General features: G+C 31.1%; 1 pseudogene; it reads right to left on the reverse strand.

Moving 5' to 3' along the window:
- Positions 1 to 12,085: 12,085 nt before the first annotated feature.
- Positions 12,086 to 12,526, reverse strand: LOC131076831 (ubiquitin-conjugating enzyme E2 8-like; annotated as a pseudogene).
- Between the last annotated feature and the right edge of the window lie 1,999 nt (positions 12,527 to 14,525).

Below are 14,525 nucleotides of genomic sequence, written 5' to 3' on the forward strand. Positions count from 1 at the left end.
AACACCACAATGTAAATGTCTTACCTGAGGAAAAAAGGAAAATTCAGCCCTAATTGGCTTGGACTAGACATCGTTGTTGAAGTCTATGGATCAGGTACTTACAAGATAGAAAATGTGGAAGGTATGCCTCTTAAGGATCCTATAAATGCTATTCACCTTCGTACATATATACGTAGTCTTTTTGTCTTTCTCTATCTCTTTATAGTTTATTCTCTCTCTCCTTGTGTCTTTTCTTCTTCAAAATTGGATAACATGTTATCATATATTCATTAAATCATATAGTATTAAATGATATTGTACTATTTAGTCTACTTTACTTCATTATTGACAAACATGTTTCTTCACTTTATTGTTTGGCTTGGATTAATTTATGTAAATTGGAATAGATTTACATTTTATATATGCTAGCATGTTATACAATTTCTTGTGTGTTAAGTAGGATTAAATCACGTTGTGCTTAATTCTAGGCTTAATTAAATCACATTAGTCATATACTTCTTAGGCTTAACACATTTTTTTCTACATCACCAACATAGTATTTAATTAAATACTTAGTTATTTAATTAAATCACACACGTATCAATTTAATCATGAAGCATTGAGAAACCAATCACATGGAAATTAAATTAAACATACATGTTCATTATGAAATATGCTACTTTTAATCAATGAAATGAATACATTGTTTTAAGAATTAAAATAACATGTTTGAGATAAAACATAAGCATAAATAAATATATATCGATGATTATCATAACATGTGTATCACTATAAATCAAAAGGTGTAACAACACAATCATCTCTTATCCCTAGGACTACCAGTTAGGGGATGGTTACTAGATGCCCCCTCTTGATCTGGTCATGGGGTGGACCCATGGGTGTGTATCATTATGTTTATCTCTCTATTTTCCCCCACCCTCCTTAAATGCCAATCTCACCCCTCTCTCCCTTCATATCTATGTCCTCTATCCTTAAGTATCTCATTCCATTCATGTTTGCCTCTCTATCCCATTACCCTCCTTAAACCCCTATCTCACCTCTCTCTCCCCTCTAGGCCTCTCACTTCCCTTCCCCTCTATGTCCTTTATACCCAAGTCTCCCACCTCTCACTCCCCTATATATCTCTCACCTCCCTTCCCCTTTATATTTACCTCTCTATCCCCCCCACCCTCCTTAAACCTCAATCTCACTTCACTCTCCCCTCTAGGCATCTCACCTCCCTTCTCCTTTATGTTTACCTCTCTATTGTACCCAACCTCCTTAAACTCCCATCTCACATGTCTCTCCCCCCTAGACCTCTCACCTCCTTTCCCTTCTATGTCCTTTATCACCAAGTATCTCATTCCCTTCAAGTAGATAATTAGATAGGTGGGAAACCTAGAGGTTGAGAGAGAGGTGGGTAATAATATAGGGAGGGAGGGAGAGCCCTATATATGGGGGGAGAGAAGATATAAGGGATAGGTTTTGATAAAGAGAATGACGAGGGAGGTGAGAGAAACAATAAGAGAAGAAGAGAGAAGACGAGAGAGGGAGTCAAGGATAGCAATGGGGGTAAGGAAGGAATGAAAGGTAGAGAGTGTGGGATATACCTTGATAGGGTAGAGATAAATGAGATAGGAGGGAGAGTGAGAGAGATAAGTCAAGAGTCTGGAGATGATAAATAAAGTGAGATACAAAGATAAAAATTCTAATAGGAGCATGTTGACTAATGAAATTTGACTAAGCCTGAAATTTTATATGATCCTCAAAAAATTAGAATCTACATTATAACTCCTATAGAGTTGAAACCACTCTCAAACATCCTACCAATATATACATGAAGTATAACGTAAAGTATAATAAAGGAAAAAGACTATAATATACATTATAACTCCTATAGACCTGAAACCACTCTCAAACATTCTTCCAATATATACATGAAATATAACTTAAAGTACTTTCTTCTAATTCATGTATATATTTTCCTTCGGGGGTGGGTATAACTTGCTCCCAAATAGGAAAAACACAAAAAATAATAATGCAAAATATTTGTTTTGCACCAAATTTTAGGCTCCCCAAATGAATAAAATTCAATTTTCACATTTGGGGAGTGCCAAATTTGGCGCTCTGAAAATAGTTTGCATTGGATAATATGAACCCTTTGGGTTGGAGTTACCTTGGACATCCAACTTGAAGGTTTGGATGACCATTTCGTGCTAATGACGTGATTTTATGAAAAGATAAAAAATGCCACCTTTTTGGTACCACAACTTGGTACACTTACCCACAAGTATAGTTATAAGGAGGACTCAAGTTTGGGTTGCAAAGAAGAAGGGTAATGTCCCAAAGTCTACCCCTACAATGAAGAAGAAATATTTGGGGCAGAGTTTCTCAAGCAACCCAAATACATCTCTCATAGCTTCACCTACTCAAACACCACTTCTAGGTAATCTAGGGGGAAGTGGAGATGGAGAGCCACTATGGAAAGATCAAGACCCCAAGAAGATTTGTGGGGAGATCTCTAGCTAGACATAGGAAAAAAGGAGCCACAAAAACTATAGGGAGATAAGGATAAATAAAGAGAAAGAAATGAATAACAATCTTAGAAAGAGGGTGACAAAGGGAAAGATACAACTTAAGATAGCAAAAAAAATAGCAATATAAGTAATAAGTAAAGTTCCCCCTTAATCATATCTTCTCCCACATGGCTTGAAACATCATTGCCAAAGAAAGGAAAATGAAGCTATTAGATAACCTACTACATATATCATTTCTCAAATATTACAGTCTGCACCTATTTCTAGGCATAAGAAGCTCAAAACTACCTCTTATTTGGTTGAGGATGATGTTTTTGACCATATATTTTTGGAGATAGCCCACCCAACAACTTAGAAGGATCTAAGCCAAGCCACTATGGTTGATTTTATCTTCAATTGTATAGATATGGGACATCTTATTAGGGATGATTTAATAAGAGAAGTATCCAACTTTTACTTGTGTGATAAATTAATGCTACAAAAATTAAGGCCATAGCCATTATCAACAAGGGTTCCTCTTATAAAATTACCATTAATAAAGACAACAATCATAAGATGATCACATTGATGTTGAACCTCATGAGAGGGTAACTCATCTTGTGCAAATATAATTTGACCTTTAGGTGTTGTCATGGAGTCAATCAAAGAAGACACATTATTAGTTGTCAACATAGGTGGAACATCTAAAATCTTTAAATAATCTTGTAAAATTCCATGATGCATGAAGGGTGGGTGTAAGAAGTTGGGTCCCAATTACTATGAGGTGTTTTAAAGTTATGGCCATTCATATTTATCATGTTAATTAATCTCTTAGATATTTTATCATTCTTTGAATAAGTTGTAGTAGACATGAAATCATCAAGGACATCATCTAAAATATCATAGTCATGACTACTAAATGGTTTGTGTTTTGAATAAAAAGGAGACAATTCATCATAAGGGGATTGTTATAAATCACCATGTTACTTGATTTAGAGGATGATTTAATAAGAATGACTTCACGAGAAGAGACATTCAACGTATCAAACACATGATTTAGGATAAAGAAATTTATCAAGAGAAAATGTATAATAATCATAAGGAAATGCATCATCATATGAATGAAAATATTGCAAATAAATATCCAACATTTTTAAAATAAAAAGTGCATTTAAAACCTAAAAAACACACAATTCATATAACAATATTTTTTAGATTTTTATGTTTTTGATTAAAAAGAAGCATACAATTACTAGATCGAATAAAAAACTAGAAATGTAAGAATGTCGACTCCACCAAAATGTGATGGATGAACATAAACTCAGTTGTACTAGGGCCTAATCCCGATCTTATTCACATAATGGATTATGAAAGAGCCTAAGGAGGTGATTCAATTTGACTTCCTCTTATGAAATAGAGTCAAGGGATACCTTTAGGTTTTATATTCCTTTGCTGATATGAAAGGGAAATGAGTTAAATGTAAAGTAGTAACAAACTAACCTAATGAAATGTATGAAAAAAACTAACATAGACTACACTAACAAGCTGATATAGGAATAAAAATGGAACTTAGAGTATAGATCTGGTAGAGAAATTTTGATATCTACCTGATATTGAAATTTGACTAAGTCGGACATGGTACTGGGCTCTCTGGTCCCTATCACTAAACTCAGCCAAAAATTGGAAATCTACAATCTAAAGAGCTCTAAACCTAAATTGTCAAAACCCTATACTCAATTAGGAGAACTTGGGTTTTGGGCACTCTAATCCTATGAAAATGGTGTTGGGTGATACAGTCCAATAAGTTTTGGTCCAAATCATCGGTTTAGATATGAGCCCATTGATTAAGACTATCTGAAAACTTGTGACTTCGATGGAAACCTATACTTGCACCTATGATCAAACCCAAAGGGAGAGGTACATGCCAATCAATAGTTTATGATCTCTTTAAATTATTCTTCAATATCTCCCAAGATTCCATTGATGATGAAAGGTTGATGAAGACTTGATGAATGATAAATTTTCTGATTGTAGACTCCACATAAACCTACACTTTTACTTCATGTAAGAGGTCACCTTCAATTTCTATTAAATTAATCCTTCAAATGAGGGAAGGAAAGGTTATATATGGAACCCTAACTTTTATTTTTATCATATTCCAACCTAGAATTGATAAAATTTCACACAAACTAGTATTTAAACACTACGATACAACCAAATTAAGATCAATAGAGGAAGTAGGATCAATTAAATAAATGAAAGTATTTATTCAATTTAGGAAAAGGATAATTTAAATAAATAAATGCATTTATTTAAATGAGAAATAAGGCTTGAAGAGGATAAATGGATTAATTAAATAAATAAAGAAATATTTAAAATAATAGAAGAATTAGGATAAAATAATTAAATAAATGAAGATGTTTATTTAACTAGACAAGAAAATTTTAGGTGTCTACACATAGTGATATGATTATTTTTACTATTTTTGCATTATTTATTAATCAAAAGTGGTACCTAAATGTAAAATAGTGAGGTTTAGTAAAATTTTAATAAATTATTTCTTTTTAGGATTTTTAGAAAATAAATTATATGACATCAATCTAAATAGAATTCTTTTGAAGATTGAAAAATATGAAATTTTCATCAAATTTGTGAGATACGAGGTGCTTGTGGAAGAATAGGCTAGTAAGTAGGAAGTAAAGAAGGGATAACTAGAGGATGATTAGGTCGCCTATTTTTCTTATATGATACGTGTGAGCAACTAAACTATATCTGTCTTGGCTAATCTATTTAGCATACTCATAAGGACTCTCGGTGGGATATCCTCATTGCACATTAATAACTATTTTGTTAGAAGTGAAAAACTAATCATTATTATAACCACCTTGAACCACAAAGAAAGGCTTGTTAAGAAGTTGTGAATTTTGGGAGGGACTAGCACATTGAACCACAAAGAGAGGTTTACTACGAGGTGTTTTAAAGTTATTGCCATTCACATTTATCATGTTAATTAATCTCTTAGATATTTTATCATTGTTTGAATAAGTTGTAGTAGACATGAAATCATCAAGGACATCATCCAAAATATCATAGTCATGACTACTAAATGGTTTATGTTTTGAATAAAAAGGGGACAATTCATAATAAAGGGGATTGTTATAAATCACCATGTTACTCCATTTAAAGGATAATCGAATAAGAATGACTTCACAAGAAGAGACATTCAGCTTATCTTCATCATCAATATGAATGGCATAGTAACCATGATGATTTATCTTTGGTAAAATAATGGTTTAAGAGGTTTAGGATAAACAAATTCATCAAGAGCCTCATCAAGGTCTTCCTTACTAAATGTATAATAATCATAAGAAAATGCATCATCATATGAATGAAAATATTGTAAATAAATATCCAACATTTATAAAATAAAAAGTGCATTTAAAACCTAAAAACACACAATGCATATAACAATATTTTTTAGATTTTTATGTTTTTGATTAAAAAGAAACATACAATTACTAGATTGAATAAAAAACTAGAAATGTAAGAATTTTGACTCCAACAAAATGTGATGGATGAACATAGAATCGGGTTTACTAGGGCCTAATCCCGATCTTATTCACATAATGGATTATGAAAGAGCCTAAGGAGGTGATTCACTTTGACTTCCTCTTATGAAATAGAGTCAAGGGATATCTTTAGGGTTTATATTCCTTTGTTGATATGAAAGGGAAATGAGTCAAATGTAAAGTAGTAACCAACTAACCTAATGAAATGTATGAAAAAAACTAACATAGACTACACTAACAAGCTGATATAGGAATAAAACTGGAACATAGAGTATAGATCTGGTAGAGGAATTTTGATATCCACCTAATATTGAAATTTGACTAAGCTAGACATGGTACTGGGCTCTCTGGTCCCTGTCACTGAACTCAGCCAAAAATTGGAAATCTACAATCTAAAGAGCTCTAAACCTAAATTGTCAAAACCCTATACTCAATTAGGAGAACTTGGGTTTTGGGCACTCTAGTCCTATGAAAATGGTGTTGGTTGATTCAGTCCAAGAGGTTTTGGTCCAAATCATCAGTCTAGATCTGAGCCCATTGATTAAGACTTTTTGAAAACTTGTGACTTCGATGGAGACCTATACTTGCACCTATGATCAAACCCGAAGGGAGAGGTACATGCCAATCAATAGACTATGATCTCTTTAAATTAGTCTTCAATATCTCCCAAGCTTCCATTGATGATGAAAAAGGTTGATGAAGACTTGATGAAAGATGAATTTGTTGATTGTAGTGTCCACATAAACCTACACTTTTACTTCATGTAAGAAGTCACCTTCAATTTCTATTGAATTGATCCTTCAAACGAGGGAAGGAAAGGTTATATATGGAACCCTAACTTTTATTTTTATCATATTCCAACCTAGCATTGATAAAATTTCACACAAACGGGTAGTTAAACACTACGATACAACCAAATTAAGATCCCAAAATTTTAGGAGAAAAGGTTGGGACTAGAATGGTACCATTCTAGTTTGGTGTTATTTTTTTTCAAATTTCTAGGGATGCAAGATATTGTGCTTACAAAGATAAATCTAGCAAGGTGGGTCAATATAAGGTGTTTACATGTGTGAAAATGTCCCTTAAAGATCCATATTAGGACTATAATAGGATTAATTAAGATGGAGCACTTAGGGTTAGGTGCCCAATTTTATAATATGTGAATTGATGATAGAGGATATTAGATTTAACTGAATTAATAATTAAAAATTAAAGAAAACTAGAAAATGCAACACACTAAGGCAACTACTAACCTAAGAGTGAAATTGGACAACCTTAATTAATGGTGTACAATTTACAAAGCTATAGGCCTCAATAAGTTTTCACTCTTGCCAAATTGCATTTGATGTAAAAAGAAGAAATAGCCTAAGTTCCTTCTAAAGAAATTAGTGGATAAAGCAAACAAATTCCTTTAAAACTCATAATATTAAGAATTTTAATTTCAAAATTCTAAGAGAATTGCAATAATTTTATGTCTGGATCATGAACTAAATTATCATTCAATCGCATGCTTAATATCTCTCTCAAATTGATTAAATCTAAGCTTTGTCACTCATTTTAAAATATTTGATGTCTTTGAGTTTTTAGAAATTTGACATGTTCATGGATTTTGAAAATTTTTAAATGAATTAGTGATTCTCCAAGTTTATCTTTGTTTAGATCTTTAATCCCTTGTCAAAAATTCTAAGAGAACAAGAAATTTATAAAATTTTCTCTTTCTATGGAAATTCCACAAGCACAAGGAATTTCAATTTTTTTCTCTTTGTAGGGGAATTCCACACAAACAAGGAATTTCTAAAATTCACTTCTTCAGGGAAGTTTTGAATGGACAAGAAATTTATGAATTTTTCTCTTTTGAGGGATTTGCCATAAGGATAGGGAATTTCAATTTTTTAAAAAAATTTCAGGGAAATTCCACAAGGACAACTAATTTATCAAATCTTCTCTTTTTAGGGAGATAGACTAAAATATCAGTCAGTCTAAAAGGAAGGGAGTTTAAGTTCATCATAAATTTCAATTAGTCATGGATTTCTCTATGAAAATATTGATTACCCTAAAATTTAAACTCTCTATGTATTTTAGCATATATAAAATATTCTTGTTGAATTTTTGGGAAAATCCAAGGAACTTTCATACTTTTAAAATTTTACTTGAGTGCTTATAAGTTTGATCTAAAAAACATCTTAAAAGATTTCAATATGTTAAACTATCTATGATTTCAAGAATTTGACAAGGATACAAAATATCAGGGAAATTGCAGAAAACTAGATAATTTTTGACAGTAGGAAATTTTAGGGAAATTCTAGAAGATAAAAGAATCTTTGAAAATAGGGAACATCCCAAAAAAAGGTAATCCCCCCTAATTAGAACTTAAAAATGGATTTTCAATTTAAATCTTATGAGCACAAAATTCATAAATTGAGCACACATTTTAAATGAATGATTTAGGAATTCAAGTTTTCATAATCATGATCAATTTTTATATGTTCTTATATGATGAAGGCATGCATAAGAATCAAACAAGAAACATCAATATTTATATGAGAATTCAAGGAAAGGGTTTCATATCAAATTTATTATTTATAAATTCAATAATTTTTGTTAAATCTTTTATTCTTCATTCTTTTTGACGATAATCTGTCTTTTGATTTAGCACTATCGTATTGAAGGTGGAAAAAAAATACAAGGTTTGACTTAAGAAAGCCCCTATATACAACACAATACTTTTTCCTCTTTTCATGTGTTAATATATAGATACAATTATAGAGGATGCTAAACAGGTGTAGAGTAGACTATAATAAATAGTCTTATACTTTGAATATACGTAAACTCTAGACTATATTTTCCAACTCTAATTTCTAACACTATTGATTGTTTTTTTTAAAGATAGATCTATAGATCCTTTTGATATGGAATCTAAAATTTTATACTAATGAAGACACCCTGAGAATAGGGTGTGCTGCTCCATATTATGATTTTCTTATTCTAGATTGCAACTACAAGTTCCTCTTTGTTTCTCATTTCCGGATCTTTTATATTGTGTTGATTTGTAGTTTTTTATTTTATTGTTTATTTTGAATGTTATAAATTTCTTATCATTTTTTTTTTCATAATCATATTCAAATAATTTTCAAATAATATCTAATCAAATTAATAAAAAAGGTAACAAAAAACCAATGTGTTTAGCTCTCCTTTGGACTAAAGTTGAAACTTATTGGTTGTCCCCCAATGAAATGATAAAAATTAGAAATGGTGAATATAGAAGTTCTTAGTTTTCATCCATAGGCTAAGACTGCATTTACACCACATTTGACATTTATATAAAATAACATAAAGAATGGTTACATACATGTAATATCTCAAGAAGAGATAAAATTTAATTTTTTACAGTATATCTAGGTGTTGTATGCATTCAAATATTTAAATATTATTTCCTCCAGCTTTCTTGGTTGCACCCCTCTTTTGATATATGATTCTTGTTATTCATCCTATAGAACTCTTGTTTCCCTTGAATAACACCAATAGACATAAAATTAATAAATCCTTTCTCTAGCCTTGTTTCTATTGATTTCTTGTGACCTTTAATTCTCTTCCATCACCTCACCTGAGCTAATCACCATTCATATAAATTTGAACCCCATTAAGATGATTACAATGAACAATGTGGTAGTGTTTCATTAAGATGGTTAAAGAAGAAGGCTATTCACTATGAACAATGTTCATCATGTTGAGCCTTCTTCTTTAACACATGATTACACGGTGTTATATTATTTTCCTCATGGGGTGTCTTATTAATGCCATATGTCATGCATATTTACTACTTCATCATTCTTGGACTATTAAAAAATATTGATAGATAAAATATTTAATTTTACATATGCTTTCTTAATCATATATTTATCACACATATATGGTTTTCACGTATATATTAACATGATACACATTATTACATAGTTGGATTGTAGCGCCCACCCTCTCGGTCCTCTCAACTTTTTGCATGTCAAAAAGGGATTTTCTATCTTTGTAAATAAAGCTTAATTCCAGGGTATAGCTGCGCATCTATTTCCCACAAACAGAAGAATGAAATTAACCAAGTGGCTGAAATAGTGTAATTGAAATGGATGAAAGTAGAAATCATCTTCTTTGAGGGGATGTTGAATTGATTGAAAAAGAAATGTTTATTACCTCCTTGTAAATTTTTTCTTGCCTCCACATGGAATTAGGACTTCATGAATTAAAATGATGATCTCCTCTTCAATACTTTAAATCTTGACTCTATTGCTATTCTAAAGCTTGAAGACTGAAAAATGCTCAATTTCTCTTAAATGCTTGAAAAGCTCTTGAATTTTCATGTTATTTCAAATGAGAGGGGAAATCCCTCTTATATACTTTCCCGAAGGGAAAATGAATTAATTTTCCAACATGAGGTGAGATGGAGGGGTGATTCCCACTTCAAATTTGAGATAGCTCAGGGGCTCCAAAAGAGGTCCCCATTAGGGAGGACCATGGCACCACGCCCTGGTCTTGCCCTATTTTGGGGTAGGATCAAGGTCGCAATGTGGTACACCTTTGAGATGGATGTTTTCTTTCTATATGTATGAGCATAATTAGGTCTCTGATCAAGCCGAGAGGTGCAAACATGAAGGCGAAGACCCAAATGTGATAAAAAATTGTAAGATGTGCAATTTTAAGATGCTACATCTACTAAGAACTTTGTTTTATCAATACACTATATCATTATATTTTAAATACATATCTTGACTACAAAGAGTCATACCACCATACCTTTTTTCTATGTTTGGGGCAACAAGATTTTAGTAAAACCCTCTTATATTTGGCATTTTTTAGGTCATTATTTTATGGTTATATAATTGTGTGATTAAGATGCTTATATATGCTTACATTATAACATGCTTTCATACATTAAAAAATGATTATATTACTCCAAGTTAAACATATGTGACTCTATCCTTATAGATTCCATTGAATTATATGGGGTTCATGTTGATATCAATGAAACAATTCATATATTTTTTACATGCATATTTTTAATGTTAAGTAGGTCAAAATATATAAGATCATTTTAGGATTCATATGTATATCAAGGTGGGGACAAAATGAAATAATAAAATTTATATGCAATTTTTTTTTGTATTTTATTTTTTCCCTACCTTTTTTATTGAAATTGTTTCATACTTAAAGACATTGACAAATGGTATAATCTCAAGTAAACGTGAAATACTTTGAGATAGGGCCAAATAAATGCAAATGTGTGTGTTGGGATGATTGAAGATTGTTGTATCTAATCATAAAACAAAGTGAAGTAAAACAAGTGCCACATAGTGGCTAGTACTTGCCTTGTTTTTAGTATAGTTTTAATAATAATTATCATTTAATTTTAATAATGATTATATTTTAAAAATTATTATAACAGCTAAATTGTATTTAGCCAATAAGTGTACAGAAAAAGAAAAGGAAACGGATGTCAAAATTTTCCTAAATTTACATATATTTTTGGCTATATAGTTGCCACTAAAACTAATTATTTTGGATTTCCTAAAAATCCGCTTATAGCAGCTAAATTTTATTTAGCCACTAAGTTAAAATTTGTTTGGGATTGGTTCAAATTAATTTTTTTAATAACTCGTTAACTCAAAAAACAAAAAACTCATTACAATAGTATTGCCTAACGGTAAGTACTAATAACTTATGAATCACTTAAAGGAAATTTATATCACAAATACAATCTACTATTTTGTTTTTGTGAAAGTTTAATTTTATTTCGCAAAAGTTCTCATTCATTGTTTAGTATATTTTTTCATTATAAGATGATTCTTTTGTTTTGTTCTTAATTCAAGAAATGTAATAAGATGGTTTATTATACATTTACAAGTTATTTTTCCATAGTTTATTTGTATAAGATGATGTTCAATGAAGGAAATAGATTATTTGGAAGAAAATAAAGAAATAATTTATAAATAATTGATTGGAACAAAAAAATAAGAGAAATAATTTAATTGATCATTTAATTATTTGAGCCCAATTTCTTGCAGTTGCTTCATACTTTGCCTTATCAGTCTTATACATGTGAGTAATCTCAGGTACAAGAGGATCATCTAGGTTTGGGTCAGTCAATAAAGAACATATTGAAAGTAAAACCTTGGATATTGTCAATGCAGGATTCCATTGTTCTTTCAGAATGTGAAGGCAGATACTACCATTTCTATTGATATTAGGATGGTAAAATTTTTGTGTAGAATGCAACCTTTGGGGGCTTGAATGGATAATCTCGACGGAAATGAATAGTGACCAAAAAACACCACCTGAATGTGGACTATCTGGAGGCCCCATAATTGTAGCTTGCCAGTGGAAAATATCCTCTGCCAATGGACCTGCACTAGATGATGTGGGAGGGTCGTTCTGAAGATCATTGAGCTCCTTCAGAATCCTTTTGGAAGCCATGAAACGAAACCAGAATGCAAATAATGCAAAGAACGGGTCGGCTATGAGAGTTTGACTCAATCAAAAGGATTGAGGTTAGCTTAACATAATAATAATTTAATAATAATTATAATATAATAATATAATTATTTTTTAAATGAAATAATAAATAATTATAATATCTTTTAGTATACTTTATCTATATTTATCTGAAAATGGGTATATCAGATTTTAAAATCAGTGAAAAGAATGTAGATAAAATAAACAAAAAAATTAATTCAATTATTGATAAGTTGAAATTTGAAATAATACCATTTAATTGGATGTACCATTGAAATAGAATAATTAAAAAGATAATTTTATAAATTAAATTTTTATTAGACTAAAAAATGCTAAATTTTCTAATGATAAATTTTATGAAACAAAATAATCCTATCCGTTTAAAGGAAAACCAACATAGCAGTACAAGAGTTATGAGTCTCTAGGAAATTTTCTTTGCACTTTGAAAAGTAGCTGTAAGATTTATTACTGTGTTTAAACATTTAGTGCTGTCAAATTTTAGATATTTTAATAGATAACATTTAGTTCTAAGAAAAATCAAATTTATCACGTGAAAAAGCTTACCACACATAGTTTTAAAAGGAATATTAGTTTATTAAATATGTTAATCCTACAAATGTTAATCAAGGGGGAAACCTTGTTAATCAAAACTCTTTTATACCTCCATGCCTAATTTTTCTATTTATCACTCAATCATCTCTCATACATACATATCATAGTGTTCCACCTAGTTACTCTCAACCTCAACCTACATACAACAATGTTACTCGTTGATCACAATCTAGTATGTCCAATTTCAATTTATCCACCAAAGCAACCATCAATAACTTAGCCCATTATTCGATGACATTGCATCAAGTAACATATGGTAAATTTGATGTACTGTTCAAGGTGTATGATGGTTTCTCTTGCCTTTCTATTGGTTATATTACTCTACCCTTTGAGGTTGGTACAAAGTTATTAGATGTCATTTTTTCTATCATTCGTACAACAAATCAATTTCATGTGCAATTGGGACGTCCTTGGCTCTCTTCCATGAAAGTGATACCTTCTATTCTTAAATGTCTAAAATTATATTATAACAACAACCATAATAATTAATCATATTAGCATGTATTAGCCCACTATGAGATGTGGAGATTTCAACCTTGATTAATTTTGTCCTAAACAATTTGAGCCTCTTAAGCCTCTAAGTGATGCTCTATTTCAATCTTATGAAAAGTGGAAGAATGATATCATCTTATCTTTGAGTAAGCCTAGAGATCTTAGACCTATTCCTCCTCCTCATGATGGACTCGGTATCCTTCCTACACCTTTTATTCCTCCTATATGCCACAATCCCAACCACTACATCTTACAAAGGGAAGCGATCGACATCTCCTATTTTTCAACCTAGTAGACTTTCTCCCATTTCTCCTCTAAAGAAAGAGAATAAAGCTATGTCCATTCATCCTAAACATTCACAACCCTTGGTTAAAACTAAAAGAAACTATTGTGTGAAAGAATTTTGATACAGACGTCATGCTTAGGCTCATGAACTTGCTTCACAAACTATTTCCTCCCTGAAGACACCAAATTTTGACTTAGTCCCATTTGTCTAGCCTTTCCCTAACCCTAGGGAAGAATTTCGACTTAAATTGCCAAGATTGAAATTATTTAATAAAGATGTTGATTCAGGTTTTATTTATATTAGAGATCTGAAGCTGCCACTGGTGAGGAGGGACCTCAAACAGATCAATCTGGACCGGTCAGCAAGAGTAAATACAAAGGAAACACAAAGACATGATGGAGGCAATGTAGAACATATTGTTTTAACTAATGAAAATTGATTAAATCCTATGTGTAGCAACCAGATTATAGCATACTGGCTCAGAGCCTTGGTAGAATATAAAAAATAAGTCACAATCCAGACCTTGAATATTAAGATCTATCTTCTATGCACACTCTAGATACTTGATTC

The sequence above is a fragment of the Cryptomeria japonica genome, chromosome 10, assembly GCF_030272615.1.
Source record: "Cryptomeria japonica chromosome 10, Sugi_1.0, whole genome shotgun sequence".
Lineage (NCBI taxonomy): Eukaryota > Viridiplantae > Streptophyta > Pinopsida > Cupressales > Cupressaceae > Cryptomeria > Cryptomeria japonica.